The following is a 15,571-nucleotide window of genomic DNA, read 5'->3' on the forward strand; positions in this document are numbered from 1 at the left end:
GTAAAAACAGGGCCCAAAATTGCCCCCAGCGAATTCTGCAGATTATGCAGATCGCGCATGTCAGCGATCGTGTCATTCATGCGGATGCGTCATTCGGCGTTTTGCTTTGCCACGCGGGCGCGTCATCCACGCCTCCGTGTCACTTGTGCTATTCCAATCTACGCGGTCGTCTGAGCCATGCGGCCGCGTCACTGCGATTTCCTCTCTTTCGCGCGGTCGCATGAGCCATGCGGCCGCGTCACTTCTCGCTGGTCATCTCCCCAACTTCTTGTGTTCCTTCCATTTTTTGCAAGCTTCCTTTCCAATTTCCAACTCATTCATGCCCTATAAAGCCTGAAACACTTAACACACAGATCACGATATTGAATGGAATAAAAGGAGAATTAAAATACATAATTAAAAGTCTATAGGAAGCAATTTTCAAACATGTAATAATTTTAGGAAGGAATTATAAATGCATGCTAATCATATGAATAAGTGGGTAAAAATCATGATAAAACCACACAATTAAACACATTATAAACCATAAAATAGTGGTTTATCAACCTCCCCACACTTAAACATTAGCATGTCCTCATGCTTAGTTGAAGGAGATAAAATAAATGAGTAGGAACATGTAAAACTCATGCAATGCAATGCAACCTATATATGTGAATGCAACTATATGATTCTTGTCCACTTGATCAATAGTAAATAAGCTCTTCAAAACAATTATAAATCAAATTCCACTAATTCAATCCTCATACAGTAAGAACAGATAAAAATGCAAGAAGATAGCTCATGAAAGCAGGGAACATAGAATTTCAAGCATTGAACCCTCACTGATGGTGTATGTACACTCTAGTCTCTAGTGTATAGGGTAATCACTCTATCCTTCTCTAATCATGTTCTCTAATTTTTGTTCTTCTCCTAATCAATCAACAACATTTAATATAGCAATGCAAACATCATGAGGTCTTTTCAAGGTTGTAATGGGGCCAAGGTAATGGTAAGGATACATATATGGCTAAGTGAGCTTATAAACTGAATCTTTAATTAACCCAAGCTTTAACATAACCTATATATATTCTATATAACTTTAGAATTCATACCTAGCTACCCAGAATTTCTCTTTCACATTCCATACTCATGTATCAACTTTTTATCTTAATTTTATCATACATGCATTGATATTTGAATTCTTAACTTAACATTGGGGTAATTTTGTCTCCTTATTTATTTAATGAAATTTTTTTATTTTTTATTTTTTATTTTTTTCGTAAGCATAAAAATAGACATAGCTTATCAATGCACATAGATTTTTAATTCTTATAGTTTCACATGAGTAGGTCTCCAAATTTCCATTATATTATCATGACACATTCCTTTATTATCTTTTGTTCCCACAATTTCCCATACTTAATTAGCACACACAATTCTATCTTAAGCTAACCAAAGATCCAGTTTGGGATATATAATTGTTTTTCCGCTTAAGGCTAGTAATGTGGTAAAATATAGAACAAATGGGATTTAAAGGCTCAAAGTGGCTAACAAAGGTAATTGAAAGGGTAGGCTTAATTTGGATAAGTGAGCTAAACAATTAATGGCCTCAATCATATGCAAACATATAAATATAATAAACATTGGACATATAGGATGAAACAAAATATAGATTGCAATCATAGAGAAGTAAACACACAAGAATAAAATAATTATGGTTAAATAATGTAACCATACATAACAGCTCAAATCTCACAGGTTGTGTGTTCTACTTTAGCTTAAAAATCATGTTCCAAATATAACTTCAAGCAAATTTAACATAAAAGTTTTAAAATTAGTGAAATTTTATTCCAAAGATAGAGTCTTAGAAGAAACTTATTGTCTTTTCAATCAAGTAGAACATGCATACAACTAACCTATCACTATGCAATTTATCCTATTCTACAAAAGAAAAAATAACTAAATATCCTAATTTATTGGTGTTTAGGGAAGAGAAATTACCTCCGGAAGTCAGGTACTGACCGTCCTCCCCACACTTAAGGCTTTGCACCATCCTCGGTGCCATCTGTCAGAAACAAAGGTGGGCTGGTAGCAGTATCTCCACAATCTGGGCCATCATGGCTTCCTGTGCTGGTAAAGGAAGTGGAGTCCGAGGTGTTTGAGTCCTTGAATTTTCCCATAATCAGCTCCTTGAGGTATGTGAATCGGCACTTGTTACGGCGCTCTCTCATCTTAGCTTTGTGTTCCTGCCGATCCAACCTTTCAAGTATCTAAAGGAGTAGTTGGTCTGTTGTAGGTGCTTGTGGTGTTGAAGAAGGAATATCTTCAACCGGTTCAGTAGGATGGCTTGTGGCGGCTAGTGGAGGTCTGATGTATTTCCCGTTAGGGACATACTGATCATCCTGTGGAAGCATGACTTTGGTGTCCCCAGCTCTGTAGGAGACTCCGGCTGCTGAGACAAGATCTGAGGCAAAGGCGGAAAAAGGTAAGTTTTCCGCAATTTGTACGTGTCCCATGGCATTCCGGATGTGTCTTGGTAGGTTCAGATGTTGGTCTGTAAGGATGCACCATAGTAGAACGGCCATGTCCGCAGTAAAGGAGGACTCGTGAGTGCTCGAAAAGACGTAATGGGACATGATCTGTGCCCATACGCGAGCCTCCAAGGTAAGTACTGAAGCCGATATTCCCTTAGGGCGGGTACGATGGTATCCGTAGATCCAACGGCTGCTAGGTAGTGCGATAACTCTGAGAACGGCATCCCAGTCAAATTGGTACGTCTGGCGCTTGAGTGCGGCTTCTTGAAAGGCGTCCATTCCTTCTGGAATAGGGGGAAGACCTAGAGCTCTTTGAATGGCCTCTTCTGTAATGGGGACTTGCTTCTGACGGACAAAGACAGACTGCAGGGTTGGCAGGTGGAAGTTGGAGTAGAACTCGACTACCCAAGAAAGATTGACCTGTCTCAGCTGTCTCTGTAGGAAACCCCATTCTCTCTGTGCAATTTGTGGCTCAAGAAAGGTAGCAATATGGTTTGGGAGGAGAAGAAGGTATTCGTTGTTGTAGCTCCTTTTTGCCAGGATGGGGAACATCTGCTCACAGTAGCGATTGGAAAATCGTGCAGTGTCCTTTGCTGGGAAGGCTTTTTCTTTATCATCAACCTTTATAATCCTCTTAAGTCTCTTTGTTGAGGGCTTTACCGTAGTTGAAAAGGGTTCTGCCACTAATGCCCTCTTTGTTCCTCTTCTTGCTGGTGGTTTGGGAGTAGCTTTCTCTTTTCCTTTCTTGGTGGCCATCCTGAAAAAGGGAAGAGAGAGTAAATTAAATTTAAAGAGAAGGAGCAAGGAATAGGGTTGTAGGAGTGATAATCAATGCACGGTAAAGAGGATGTCATTAACACATGGTCATGACTACATGTGAAAAGGTCATCAATGGAAATATGGCAAGTGCATGTTTGGTTGATTAGATGCAAGATGTTTATTGGCATACTAGCAAAGGCATGAGTAGCATAGATCAAGCATCATTCATAACAAACCATCACGTTTGTATTGACAATTATATTCAACAAATAAAATATGAAAGGGGTTTTGTGAAAAACAAGCATTTAATAGTAGAATAGAATAACATAGAAAAATGCATAATGCCATATTGGCTTTTTCACAAACACATAGCATGCATGGTAAATAGGGCATAGAAAGTATTGAATTAAACATGCAAGCAATCCTTTTAAAAGCAATATATAATTGCCAAACAAATTTACAACAATCCACAAGCATATAATGAGAAATAATGACTCAAGTAAAATTCCAACACCAAGTAAAAAGGAAAAAGAAAGAAAAAGAAAATATGAATAATGAAAGTAAAAAGAAAAAGAAAAGAAAGTAAAATATAAAAATAAGAAGAATAATAGAAAAGTAAGGGGAGAAGAAGAAAAGAAAAACTTTGTTAATGGGGGTGAGAGAGAGAGTGAGAGAGTAGAAAGTGAGAAAGAAGGAAGAAGGAAGAAGGAAGAAATAAGGAGGGAAAAGAGAAAATAGGATTTGGATAAAAGAAAGATAAGATAATTGGCAAATCAGGGAGGCTGTGCGGCGCAAGCGACGCGGCCGCGTGGGGCACGTGGTCGCGCGACTTGTGCTTATGATAATTGATGCGGTCGCGTCGGTCATGCGGTCGCGTGACCCGTTTCATGCTACTGGCGCGAGGGCAGCCTCGCACTCGCACAACTCTCTATTCAAAATCATTAATTGCCAAATATTGGGTGACGCGATCGCGTGGGGTATGCGATAGCGTGAGTGGCCATTATGAGGATATGACGCGGTCGCGTCGGTCATGCAGCCGCGTGGGAAGAATTGTGCGTTCAGCACCGATCCAGCACCACTCTAGCACAACTTTCGGTCGTGCACCCTTTTCACGTCGAAATCCAGGGCACGCGGCCACATGGGTGACACGGTCGCGTGGGAGGCCAATGTTCCCATGTGATGCGGACGCGTCGGCGACGCGGTTGCGTGGGGCGAATTGTGCCACTGGCACGCCTCCAGCCACGCTCTTGCGTGACTCTCTGTTCATTTTATTATTTCCTCCCATCTCCTGCGACGCAGACGCGTCAATGATGCGGTCGCGTCGCATAACATTTTTTTTTAAAAAAAATAAAGTATGTAAATGCAGATGCACGAAATATACTAATAAAGAGAAGAGTTATTGAATGGGGAAAACTAAGAATAAAGAAAAGAACGATCTTACCATGGTGGGTTGTCTCCCACCTAGCACTTTGCTTTAACGTCCGTAAGTTGGACGCTCCATTAGCTCAAGCTTCGGCTATGTGGGGATCTTCCAAGAGGAAGATCTCGAGCTCCTTGTTTTTCTTCAGCTTCTCGCCATGGTACAGCTTTAAACGATGTCCATTAACTTTGATAAGTTCAGAGCTTGAAGGATGGCTTAGGTGATAAACTCCGTATGGTTCGGCCTTCTCTACTCTATATGGACCTTCCCATCTTGATCTCAACTTGCCTGGCATGAGCCGTAGTCGAGATTTGTAAAGGAGGACTATGTCCCCAGGTTGGAACTCTTTTCTCTTGATGTGCTGATCATGTACAGCCTTCATCTTCTCCTTGTATAGTCTTGAGTTCTCATAAGCTTCTAGGCGAAGACTTTCCAATTCTTGCAGTTGCAATTTCCTTTCAGCTCCAGCTTTCTCAATTCCCATGTTGCACTCCTTTACTGCCCAAAAGGCTTTGTGCTCTATTTCAACAGGGAGATGACAAGCTTTTCCATAAACTAAGCGGAAAGGACTCATTCCAATGGGTGTTTTGTATGCTGTTCTGTATGCCCAGAGTGCATCTTGTAGCCTGGTGCTCCAGTCTCTTCTATAAGGTTTGACTATCTTCTGCAAGATACGCTTTATTTCTCTGTTTGACACCCCGGCTTGCCCATTAGTCTGAGGATGGTAGGCTGTTGCAACCTTATGAATTATCCCATGCTTCTTCATTAATTCTGTTAGTCTCCTGTTACAAAAATGGGTGCCTTGATCGCTCACGATTGCTCGTGGTGATTCAAAGCGACAAATAATGTGGTTTCTCATAAAGGAAACAACAGTGTTAGCATCATCAGTGCGGGTAGGAATTGCTTTCACCCATTTGGAAACGTAATCCACAGCTAACAATATATAAAAATAACCATTAGAATTTGGAAATAGACCCATGAAGTCAATGCCCCACATCAAAAATTTCACAGAAAAGCATAATTTGTTGAGGCATCTCATCCCTCTTGGATATATTACCAAATTTTTGGCATGGAAAACAAGATCTACAAAATTCAGTAGCGTCTCTAAAAAGTGTAGGCCACCAGAATCCACAGTCTAAGATTTTTCTAGCTGTTCTTTGAGGGCCAAAATGTCCTCCACTCTTAGACGAGTGACAGGCCTCTAAGATGGACTGGAATTCTGATTGAGGCACACACCGTCTAATTACCTGGTCAGTACCACATCTCCATAAATATGGGTCATCCCATATATAATATTTAGACTTGCTTTTCAGCTTGTCTCTTTGATGCTTAGAAAAGTTTGGAGGAAAGGTGCGGCTAACTAGATAATTAGCTACAGGTGCATACCAATGGACTACCTCAGATACTGCTTATAGGTTATCAAATGGGAAATTATCAGCTATAGGAGTGGGGTCATCTGTAATGTGCTCAAGGCGACTCAAATTGTCTGCCACTAAATTCTGATTACCGCTCCTATCCTTAATTTCTAAATCAAATTCTTGTAATAGAAGTATCCAACGTATGAGCCTTGGTTTGGACTCCTTTTTAGCTAATAGATACTTTAGAGCTGCGTGGTCTGAGTACACTACTACCTTCGTACCAAGTAAATAGGCTCTGAATTTATCCAGAGCAAAAACAATAGCAAGAAGCTCTTTCTCAGTAGTAGTGTAATTGGACTCAGCGGCATCTAAAGTTTTAGACGCATAAGCAATAACAAAGGGGTCCTTACCTTCACGCTGAGCCAGTGCTGCTCCTACTGCATGGTTGGAGGCGACGCACATTATTTTGAATGGCTGGCTCCAGTCTGGTCCTCTCACAATTGGAGCTTGAGTCAGGGCGGTCTTCAGCTTATCAAACATTTGTTTGCATTCCTCACTGAACTCGAACTCAATATCTTTCTGCAGTAGCCTGGATAAGGGAAGTGCTACCTTACTGAAGTCCTTAATGAATCTCCTGTAAAAACCTGCATGGCCAAGGAACGAACGGACTTCCCTCACAGAAGAGGGGTAAGGTAAACTAGAAATAATATCCACCTTTGCTGGATCTACAGAAATGCTAGTATTAGACACAACATGTCCTAGTACAATACCTTGTTTTACCATAAAGTGACATTTTTCAAAATTTAATACAAGGTTTGTACTGACACATCTATCTAATACTCTAGATAATCCATCTAAGAAAAGGCTAAAGGAATCACCATATACACTAAAATCGTCCATAAAAACTTCCATACAGTCCTCAATAAGATCAGAGAAAAGACTCATCATGCACCTTTGGAAGGTAGCTGGTGCATTACACAAGCCAAAGGGCATTCTCCTGTAACCATAAGTCCCAAAAGGACATGTAAAAGTAGTCTTTTCCTGATCCTCAGGAGCTATATGAATTTGGAAATAACCTGTGTAACCATCTAGAAAACAATAATGTGATTTACCTGACAGACGATCCAGCATTTGATCAATGAATGGAAGAGGATAGTGATCCTTACGAGTGGCCTGGTTGAGGCGTCTGTAGTCAATACAAACCCTCCAGGCGTTCTGAACTCTGGTTGCCATGAGCTCTCCATGTTCATTCTTCACTGTAGTGACTCCAGACTTCTTGGGCACCACTTGTACTGGGCTTACCCATTCACTGTCTGAAATGGGATAGATGATGTCTGCCTCCAGTAGTCTGGTCACTTCCTTTTTGACAACTTCTAAGATAGTGGGGTTCAGTCTTCTCTGGGGTTGACGGACAGGTCTTGCTTCCTCTTCTAAAAATATCCTATGCTCACAGACTTGAGGGTTGATGCCTACTATGTCTGCCAAACTCCAACCAATTGCCTTCTTGTGCCTCCTCAGCACACTAAGTAATTGCTCTTCCTGATGAGAAGTGAATTCCCTTGCAATGATAACTGGAAACTTCTGCTCGTCCTCAAGGTACGCATATTTGAGGTGTGGAGGAAGGGGTTTTAATTCTAACTTTTGGTCATGGTCAGGCTCTGGGTTGTCTGGAGCTGGCAACAATGGTAAAGCATTGTAATTGTCCTCTGAGAATGTCCCCACACTTGGACCTTGTCCTATGTACTTCTCTTCAAATTCCTCCTGGTGAACTTCAGCCACGGTTTCATCTATAATGTCACATTGGAGGATAGAATGATCCTCCAGAGGATTCTTCATAACTCCATTCAGATTGAAGATTACTACTCGGCCATCTATTTCAAAAGAGTATGTTCCTGAAAAAGCATCTAATTTGAACTTCGAGGTCTTCAGGAATGGTCTTTCGAGTAGGATTGATGATGGCTTCTCTGAGTCATTTTGGGGCATCTCCAGGATATAAAAATCAATGGGAAATATGAGCCCCTTAATGCCCACTAATACATCTTCAGCAACTCCAGCCACTGTAATAATGCTTTTATCTGCTAACACAAAACGACCTGCCGACCTTTTTAAGGGAGGGAGCCTCAAAATATCATATATAGACAAAGGCATTATACTCACATATGCTCCTAAATCACACATGCAATCAGAAAATACTACACCACCAATAGTACAATTAACCATACATGGACCTGGGTCACTACACTTTTCAGGTAAACCTCCCATTAAAGCAGATATGGAACTACCTAAAGGAATAGTTTCTAATTCATTAATTTTGTCTTTATGTATACATAAATCTTTTAGAAACTTTGCATATTTAGGTACCTGTTGAATAACATAAAAAAGAGGAACAGTTACCTCAACCTTTTTGAATATTTCTATCATTTTGGGATCAGGTTCCAGCTGCTTCCTGGGCTTCCTTGTAAGTTGTGGAAATGGAATGGGAGTGGTGTCTTCTGCAGTGTCTGCGCCCTTTGGTGCTTCCTCCTGTGGTTGAACTTCTTCTTTTTCAGCTATGTCCTGTATGTCCTCTTCCTCTTCAACATCTTCTATTTCCACTACCTCTTCAGCTGAGGCGTGTTCTGGTGGGCTTGGCTCCTCCTGATTCCTCTCCTGCAGTGTGGTTCCGGACCTTAGGGTGATGGCATTAATGCTACCCTTTGGATTGGGTAATGGTTGAGAGGGAATTCCACTGGAGCTCAAGGGCTGGTTATTGGAGTTATTCATTGATCCAATCTGTGAGACAAGAGCTTGCAAAGTAGAGTTCAGACCATTTAGTGTAGCATAAAGGTTATTTTCCATGGTCTGTTGTCTCCGATCAATAGATTGTAGTAAGTCATCATTAGCAGATGAAGAAGGATATGTAATTTGAGAGGTCTGCTATTGGTTATTCTGTGGTCCCTGGGATTGCCTCAGGTGAGGTGCTCTGTAAGGCTGGTTCTGGTTCTGCTGCCTGTTGTTGTTGTTGTTCCACCTCTGATTTCCCTGATTGTCTCTGCCTCCTCTATTGTTGTTGTCCCTCCAATTCTGGTTAGAATTTCCTGCCATCCATGGCTGTAATTACCACCTTGATTGTACCCTTGGTTGGGGCGGTCATAGAAGTTATGAGTGGCTGCTACGGTATTGTCGTCCTGCTGGAGCTGCGGACATTCGTCAGTATAATGGCTATAATCAGTACAGATTCCACAAACTCTCTGTGGGACTAACTGTTGACTTTGCTGTAGTGGAGAAGGTTGAGCTTGCTGAACTTGTTGTTGATTCAATTGCATCTGCTTCAGCAAGTTGGTCATTTCACAGATACTCTGAGTTAGAGCAGCAGTCTCTCTGCTAGAGGATACTTCTGCAACGGCTTTTGAACGGTCTTGTTTCTGCCTGTGATTCTGAGTAGATTCAGCTAAGTCGCTAATTAATTGCCATGCCTCATCAGTGGTCTTGTACTTTTTCATAGACCCATTGCTAGCACTTTCCAATGTGGTCTTATCTTGGGGCCTCATGCCCTGTGTGACGTAACCGAGTAACACTATCTTGTCAATCATATGGTGGGGGCAAGCTTCCAGAAGATTATTGAAGCGCTCCCAGTATTCATAGAGAGTCTCAGATTTGTCCTGAACAATCATGGAAATGTCTTTCCTCAGTTTATCAGTAACTTCAGCTGGAAAGAACTTTTCCAAAAATTCTCTTCTAAGTGTATCCCAGTTGGATACAGTTGCTGCGGGTTGAGTGTAGTACCACTTTCTTGCCTTTCCCTCAAGAGAAAACGAGAAAACTTTCAACAGAATTGAAGTTTCATCTGCACCGTCACGCCTGACAGTAGAACAAGCTGCTTGAAAATCTCTCAGGTGCTTGATAGGCTCTTGAGCAGGTAAGCCATGAAACTTGGGCATCAAATTGAGCAGTGCAGTCTTTATTTCAAAGTCTGTAGCCACCGCTGGGTGATGCGCTTGAAACGGTTGCATTGTAAAATCAGGGGCTCCAGCCTCCTGGATAGTAACTCTCCTAGGTTCTGCCATGTCACCTACACGTAAATCAACTGAATCAGTAGAACGGGGGCTGATTTCTTCCTCAAATGACGTTTTTGATCCGCCCTCAGAGAGGACTAACCGAAGCCGAGCTTGCCTTATTCGTGAAATAGTTCTTTTAATCTCAGGATCGAATACTGGCAAGCTTGGATCAGGAAGTGAACGCGTCATCTAGCGAAAGGAAACAAGCAGCTCATAGTAGCAAGATAAAATAAAATACAAATAAATAAATTCCAATTAATAACTTTAGCACTCTATTTCCACTCCCCGGCAACGGCGCCAAAAATTGACGTGGCGGAAATTGGCGAGTCAAGAATTGTTATAAAATACGCGTTACAAGTATAGTTCTTAACCAACCAGAATTCTGCTTATCAATTTAGAAGGTTGTCACAAAAAAATTAAAATTTAAAATACTGGGAGTATGAATCCCAGGTCATCTCCCAACGAGTTTGCAGAAAGGTGTGCTATTTTATTAATCAGATGTTTTCAAAAGGGTTTGAGTTGAATAAATAGGAAATTAAATTGGAGAAATTAAGAAATTTAAATAAAAGTCTTGACTGGGAGTAGATTAGTTGGAAGCCCTATTCTTGTTGCAGTACTCTCAAGATTAATTGATAATTGAAGGTTGTTCTGTTTAGTTATCCTTTACTAGGTAAGGTGATGAGCGGATATTTTATACGCTTTTTGGGGTTAATTTCATATAGCTTTTAGTATGTTTTAGTTAGTTTTTAGTTTATTTTCATTAGTTTTTAGGAAAAAATCATATTTCTGGACTTTACTATGAGTTATGTATTTTTCTGTAATTTCAGGTATTTTTCTGGCTGAAATTGAGGGAGCTGAGCAAAAATCTGATTCAGGCTGAAAAAGGACTGCTGATGCTGTTGGATTCTGACCTCCCTGCACTCAAAATGGATTTTCTGGAGCTACAGAACTCGAAATGGCGTGCTTCCAATTGCGTTGGAAAGTAGACATCCAGGGCTTTCCAGCAATATATAATATTCCATACTTTGCTCAAGGATAGACGACGTAAACTGGCATTCAACGCCAGTTCTCTGCCCAATTCTGGCGTCCAGCGCCAGAAAAGGATTAAAAGTTGGAGTTCAACGCCAGAAATGGATCCAAACCTGGTGTTGAACACCCAAAATGGCCTTATACACGTGAATTGCTTAAGTCTCAGCCCCAGCACACACCAAGTGGGCCCCAGAAGTGGATCTCTATACCATCTGTTATGGTTTACTCATTTTCTGTAAACCTAGGCTACTAGTTTAGTATTTAAACAACTTTTAGAGACTTATTTTGTATCTCATGACATTTTTAGATCTGAACTTTGTATTCTCTGATGGAATGAGTCTCTAAACTCCATTGTTGGGGGTGAGGAGCTCTGCTGTGCCTCGATTAATTAATGCAAGTATTTCTGTTTTCTATTCAACATGCGTGTTCCTATCTAAGATATTTATTCGCACTTCACCCTGAATGTGATGAACGTGACAATCATCATCATTCCCTATGAACGCGTGCCTGACAACCACTTCCGTTCTACCTTAGATTGAATGAGTATCTCTTAGATTTCTCAACCAGAATCTTCGTGGTATAAGCTAGATTGATGGCGGCATTCATGAGAGTCCGGAAAGTCTAAACCTTGTCTGTGGTATTCCGAGTAGGACTCTGGGATTGAATGACTGTGACGTGCTTCAAACTCGTGAGTGCTGGGCGTAGTGACAGACGCAAAAGGATAGTAAATCCTATTCCGGTATGATTGAGAACCTGCAGATGATTAGCCGTGCGGTGACAGCGCATCCGGACCATTTTCACTGGAAGGATGGATGGTAGCCATTGACAACGGTGATCCACCAACACACAATTTGCCATAGGAGGACGTGCATGCATGAATCAGAAGACAGAGGAAAGTAGAGATTCAGAACGCAAAGCATCTCCAAAACTCCAACATATTCTCCATTACTGCACAACAAGTAACCTTTAATCCATGCTCTCTTGTTTATTCGCAATCCAACTGATAAATATAATTGACTTCCTGACTAAGAATCACAAGATAACCATAGATTGCTTCAAACCAACAATCTCCGTGGGATTCGACCCTTACTCACGTAAGGTATTACTTGGACGACCCAGTGCACTTGCTGGTTAGTGGTACGCGTTGTGAAAAGTGTGATTCACAATTCGTGCACCAAGTTTTTGACGCCGTTGCCGGGGATTGTTCGTGTTTGGACAACTAACGGTTTATTTTGTTGCTTAGATTAGGAAAAATTCCTTTTTTTTTTGTTTAGAGTCTCTTATTATTGTCGTGTGAAAATTTTAGAATCCTTATTTTCTTTTTAAAATATTTTCAAAAATAATTTCTCTATTAAATCCTGTGCCAAACTTTAAGTTTGGTGTTTTCTTGTTGATTTTTCTGTGTTTTTCAAAAATTTTAGTTTGGTTTTCTAAAAATTTTAAGTTTGGTGTTCTTCCTTCATGTTCTTGTGTTCTTGTGAGTCTTCAAAGTGTTCGTGAGTTTTCCTTGTGTCTTGATCTTAAAATTTTTAAGTTTGGTGTTCCTTAGTGTTTTTCCTCCAAAAATTTTCGAAAACAAGGAGCATTAGATCTAAAAATTTTAAATCTTGTGGTATCTTATTGTTTTTCTCTCTCTTCTTAAAATTCAAAAATATCTTTTCTCTCTATTTTAAAGCATGTTTTTCGAAATCTATTTCTAAAGTTTAGATTTTTATTTCAAAATTTAAAACCTTTTGTCAAAAATCATCATATCCTTTTCAAAATCTCTTAACCACTTTCTCTCTCCTCACTTTTTCGAAAATCCTTCACTCATTTTTATTTATTTTATTTTGATTTATTTTGATTTCAAAATAAATAAGTAAATAAATAAAAATAATTTTTATATCATCTCCCTTTCTCCATCATGGACCTAAGCGGAAATGAACAGTCCAGGAGGACTCTGGGGTCATATTCTAACCCCTCTACTACTTCATATGGGAGTAGTATCTGCATACCCTCCATTGGAGTCAGTAGCTTTGAGTTGAATCCTCAGCTCATTATCATGGTGCAGCAAAGTTGCCAGTATTCCGGTCTTCCACAGGAAGAACCTACAGAGTTTCTAGCACAGTTTCTACAGATTGCTGACACAGTACATGATAAAGAAATAGATCAGGATGTCTACAGACTATTACTATTTTCATTTGCTGTAAAAGATCAAGCTAAGAGGTGGTTGAATAACCAACCTAAGGCCAGCATAAGGACATGGAAACAGCTGACAGAAAAATTCCTGAATCAATACTTTCCCCCAAAACGGATGACACAGCTAAGGCTGGACATCCAAGGATTTAAACAAGGAGATAATGAATCTCTTTATGATGCCTGGGAGAGATACAGAGAGATGCTACGAAAATACCCCTCTGAAATGTTTTCAGAGTGGGTTCAGTTAGACATCTTCTATTATGGGCTTGCAGAAGGAGCTCAGATGTCTCTTGATTACTCAGCTGGTGGATCTATCCACATGTGAAAGACAATTGAAGAGGCTCAAGAGCTCATTGATACAGTTGCCAAGAATCAGCATCTGTACCTAAGCAGTGACCCTTCCATGAAAGAAGAGGTTAAGACAGCAACTGCTGAACTCAGTCCTGTAAAACAAGTTGCTGAATTCAATAAGCAGTTGGACTTTCTAACAAGGCAGCTAGCCGAATTTAAAGATAGGCTGCAAGAGACAAGAATGGCAAATATACATATGGAAGAACAGTTTAGGCAAACAAAGCAACAGCTATCAAGACAAATAACAGAAGAATGCCAAGCAGTTCAATTAAGAAGTGGGAAAACATTAAATAACCCACCTCAAGGCAGCAAAAAGCCAAGAAATGAGCAAACCACCCAAGATTCACCTGAGGACAGTAAGAGCCCAGGGAAAAAAAATTCTGGCGCTAAAACGCCAGAAAATTGGTGGAAGGCTGGCGCTGAACGCCCAGACCATGGCCAAAACTGGCGTTCAATGCCAGAAACAAAGCAGGATTGGCGTTCAACGCCAGAAATGGGCAAGGATCTGGCGTTGAACACCCAAAATGGGCAGGATCTGGCGCTGAACGCCCAAAATGGGCACAATTCTGGCGTTCAGACGCCAGGAACAGAGAAGGAGTTGGCATCTAACATTACTCCAGTCTCTAACTCTGGCACTCAATTGCCAGTGAGGGATCAGACACACACAAATACTGAAAGCAACCCCTCTAAAAAGGCATCTTCAACCACTTCTGTAGGCAATAAACCTACAACAACTAAGGTTGAAGAATATAAAGCCAAGATACCTTATCCTCAAAAACTCCGGAAAGAGGAGCAGGATAAGCAATTTGCTCGCTTTGCAGATTATCTCAGGACTCTTGAAATAAAGATTCCTTTTGCAGAAGCACTTGAGCAAATACCTTCTTATGCCAAGTTCATGAAAAAGATCTTGAGTCATAAAAAGGATTGGAGAGAAACAGAAAGAGTTCTCCTCACTGAAGAATGCAGTGCAGTCATTCTGAAGAGCTTTCTTGAAAAGCTTAAAGACCCTGGGAGTTTTCTGATACCATGCATATTAGAAGGTAATTGCACCAAGACAGCTTTATGCGATCTTGGGGCAAGCATCAACCTAATACCTGCATCCACTATCAGAAAGCTTGGCTTAACTGAAGAAGTTAAACCAACCCGGATATGTCTCCAACGTGCTGATGGTTCCACTAAATACCCATCAGGCATGATTGAAGACATGATTGTCAGAGTTGGGCCATTCGCCTTTCCCACTTACTTTGTTGTGCTGGAAATGGAGGAGCACAAGAGTGCTACTCTCATTCTAGGAAGACCCTTCCTAGCAACTGGACGATCCCTCATTGACGTCCAACAGGGGGAAATAACCCTGAGAGTCAATGATGATGAATTCAAGTTGAACGCTGTCAAAGCCATGCAGCATCCAGACACATCAAAAGACTGCATGAAAGTTGATCTTATTGACTCTTTGGTAGAAGAGATCAACATGGCTGAGAGTCTTGAATCAGAGTTGGAAAACATCTTTAAAGATGTTCAGCCTGATTTAGAGGATTCAGAGGACATGAAAGAGCCTCTGAAATTTCCTCTGGAAGAGGAAAAACCTCCTAAACCCGAGCTCAAGCCATTACCACCATCCTTGAAATATGCGTTTCTGGGAGAAGGTGACACTTTTCCAGTGATCATAAGCTCTGCTTTAAATTCACTGGAAGAGGAGGCACTTATTCAAGTGCTAAGAACACACAAGACAGCTCTTGGGTGGTCCATAGGTGACCTTAAGGGCATAAGCCCAGCTAGATGCATGCACAAAATCTTATTGGAGGATAATGCCAAACCAGTGGTTCAACCACAGAGGCGGCTAAATCCAGCCATGAAAGAAGTGGTGCAGAAAGAGGTCACCAAATTACTAGAGGCTGGGATTATTTATCCTATTTCTGATAGCCCCTG

General features: G+C 40.8%; 1 non-coding gene across 1 annotated transcript; it reads left to right on the forward strand.

The window, feature by feature from the left end:
* Positions 1–9,616: 9,616 nt before the first annotated feature.
* Positions 9,617–9,724, forward strand: LOC148547593 (small nucleolar RNA R71). The gene has a single exon (XR_015897830.1). It is a non-coding gene; the product is annotated as a small nucleolar RNA R71 (small nucleolar RNA).
* Positions 9,725–15,571: the final 5,847 nt, after the last annotated feature.

The sequence above is a fragment of the Arachis ipaensis genome, chromosome B8 (genome assembly GCF_059453495.1).
Source record: "Arachis ipaensis isolate K30076 ecotype BB chromosome B8, ASM5945349v1, whole genome shotgun sequence".
Lineage (NCBI taxonomy): Eukaryota > Viridiplantae > Streptophyta > Magnoliopsida > Fabales > Fabaceae > Arachis > Arachis ipaensis.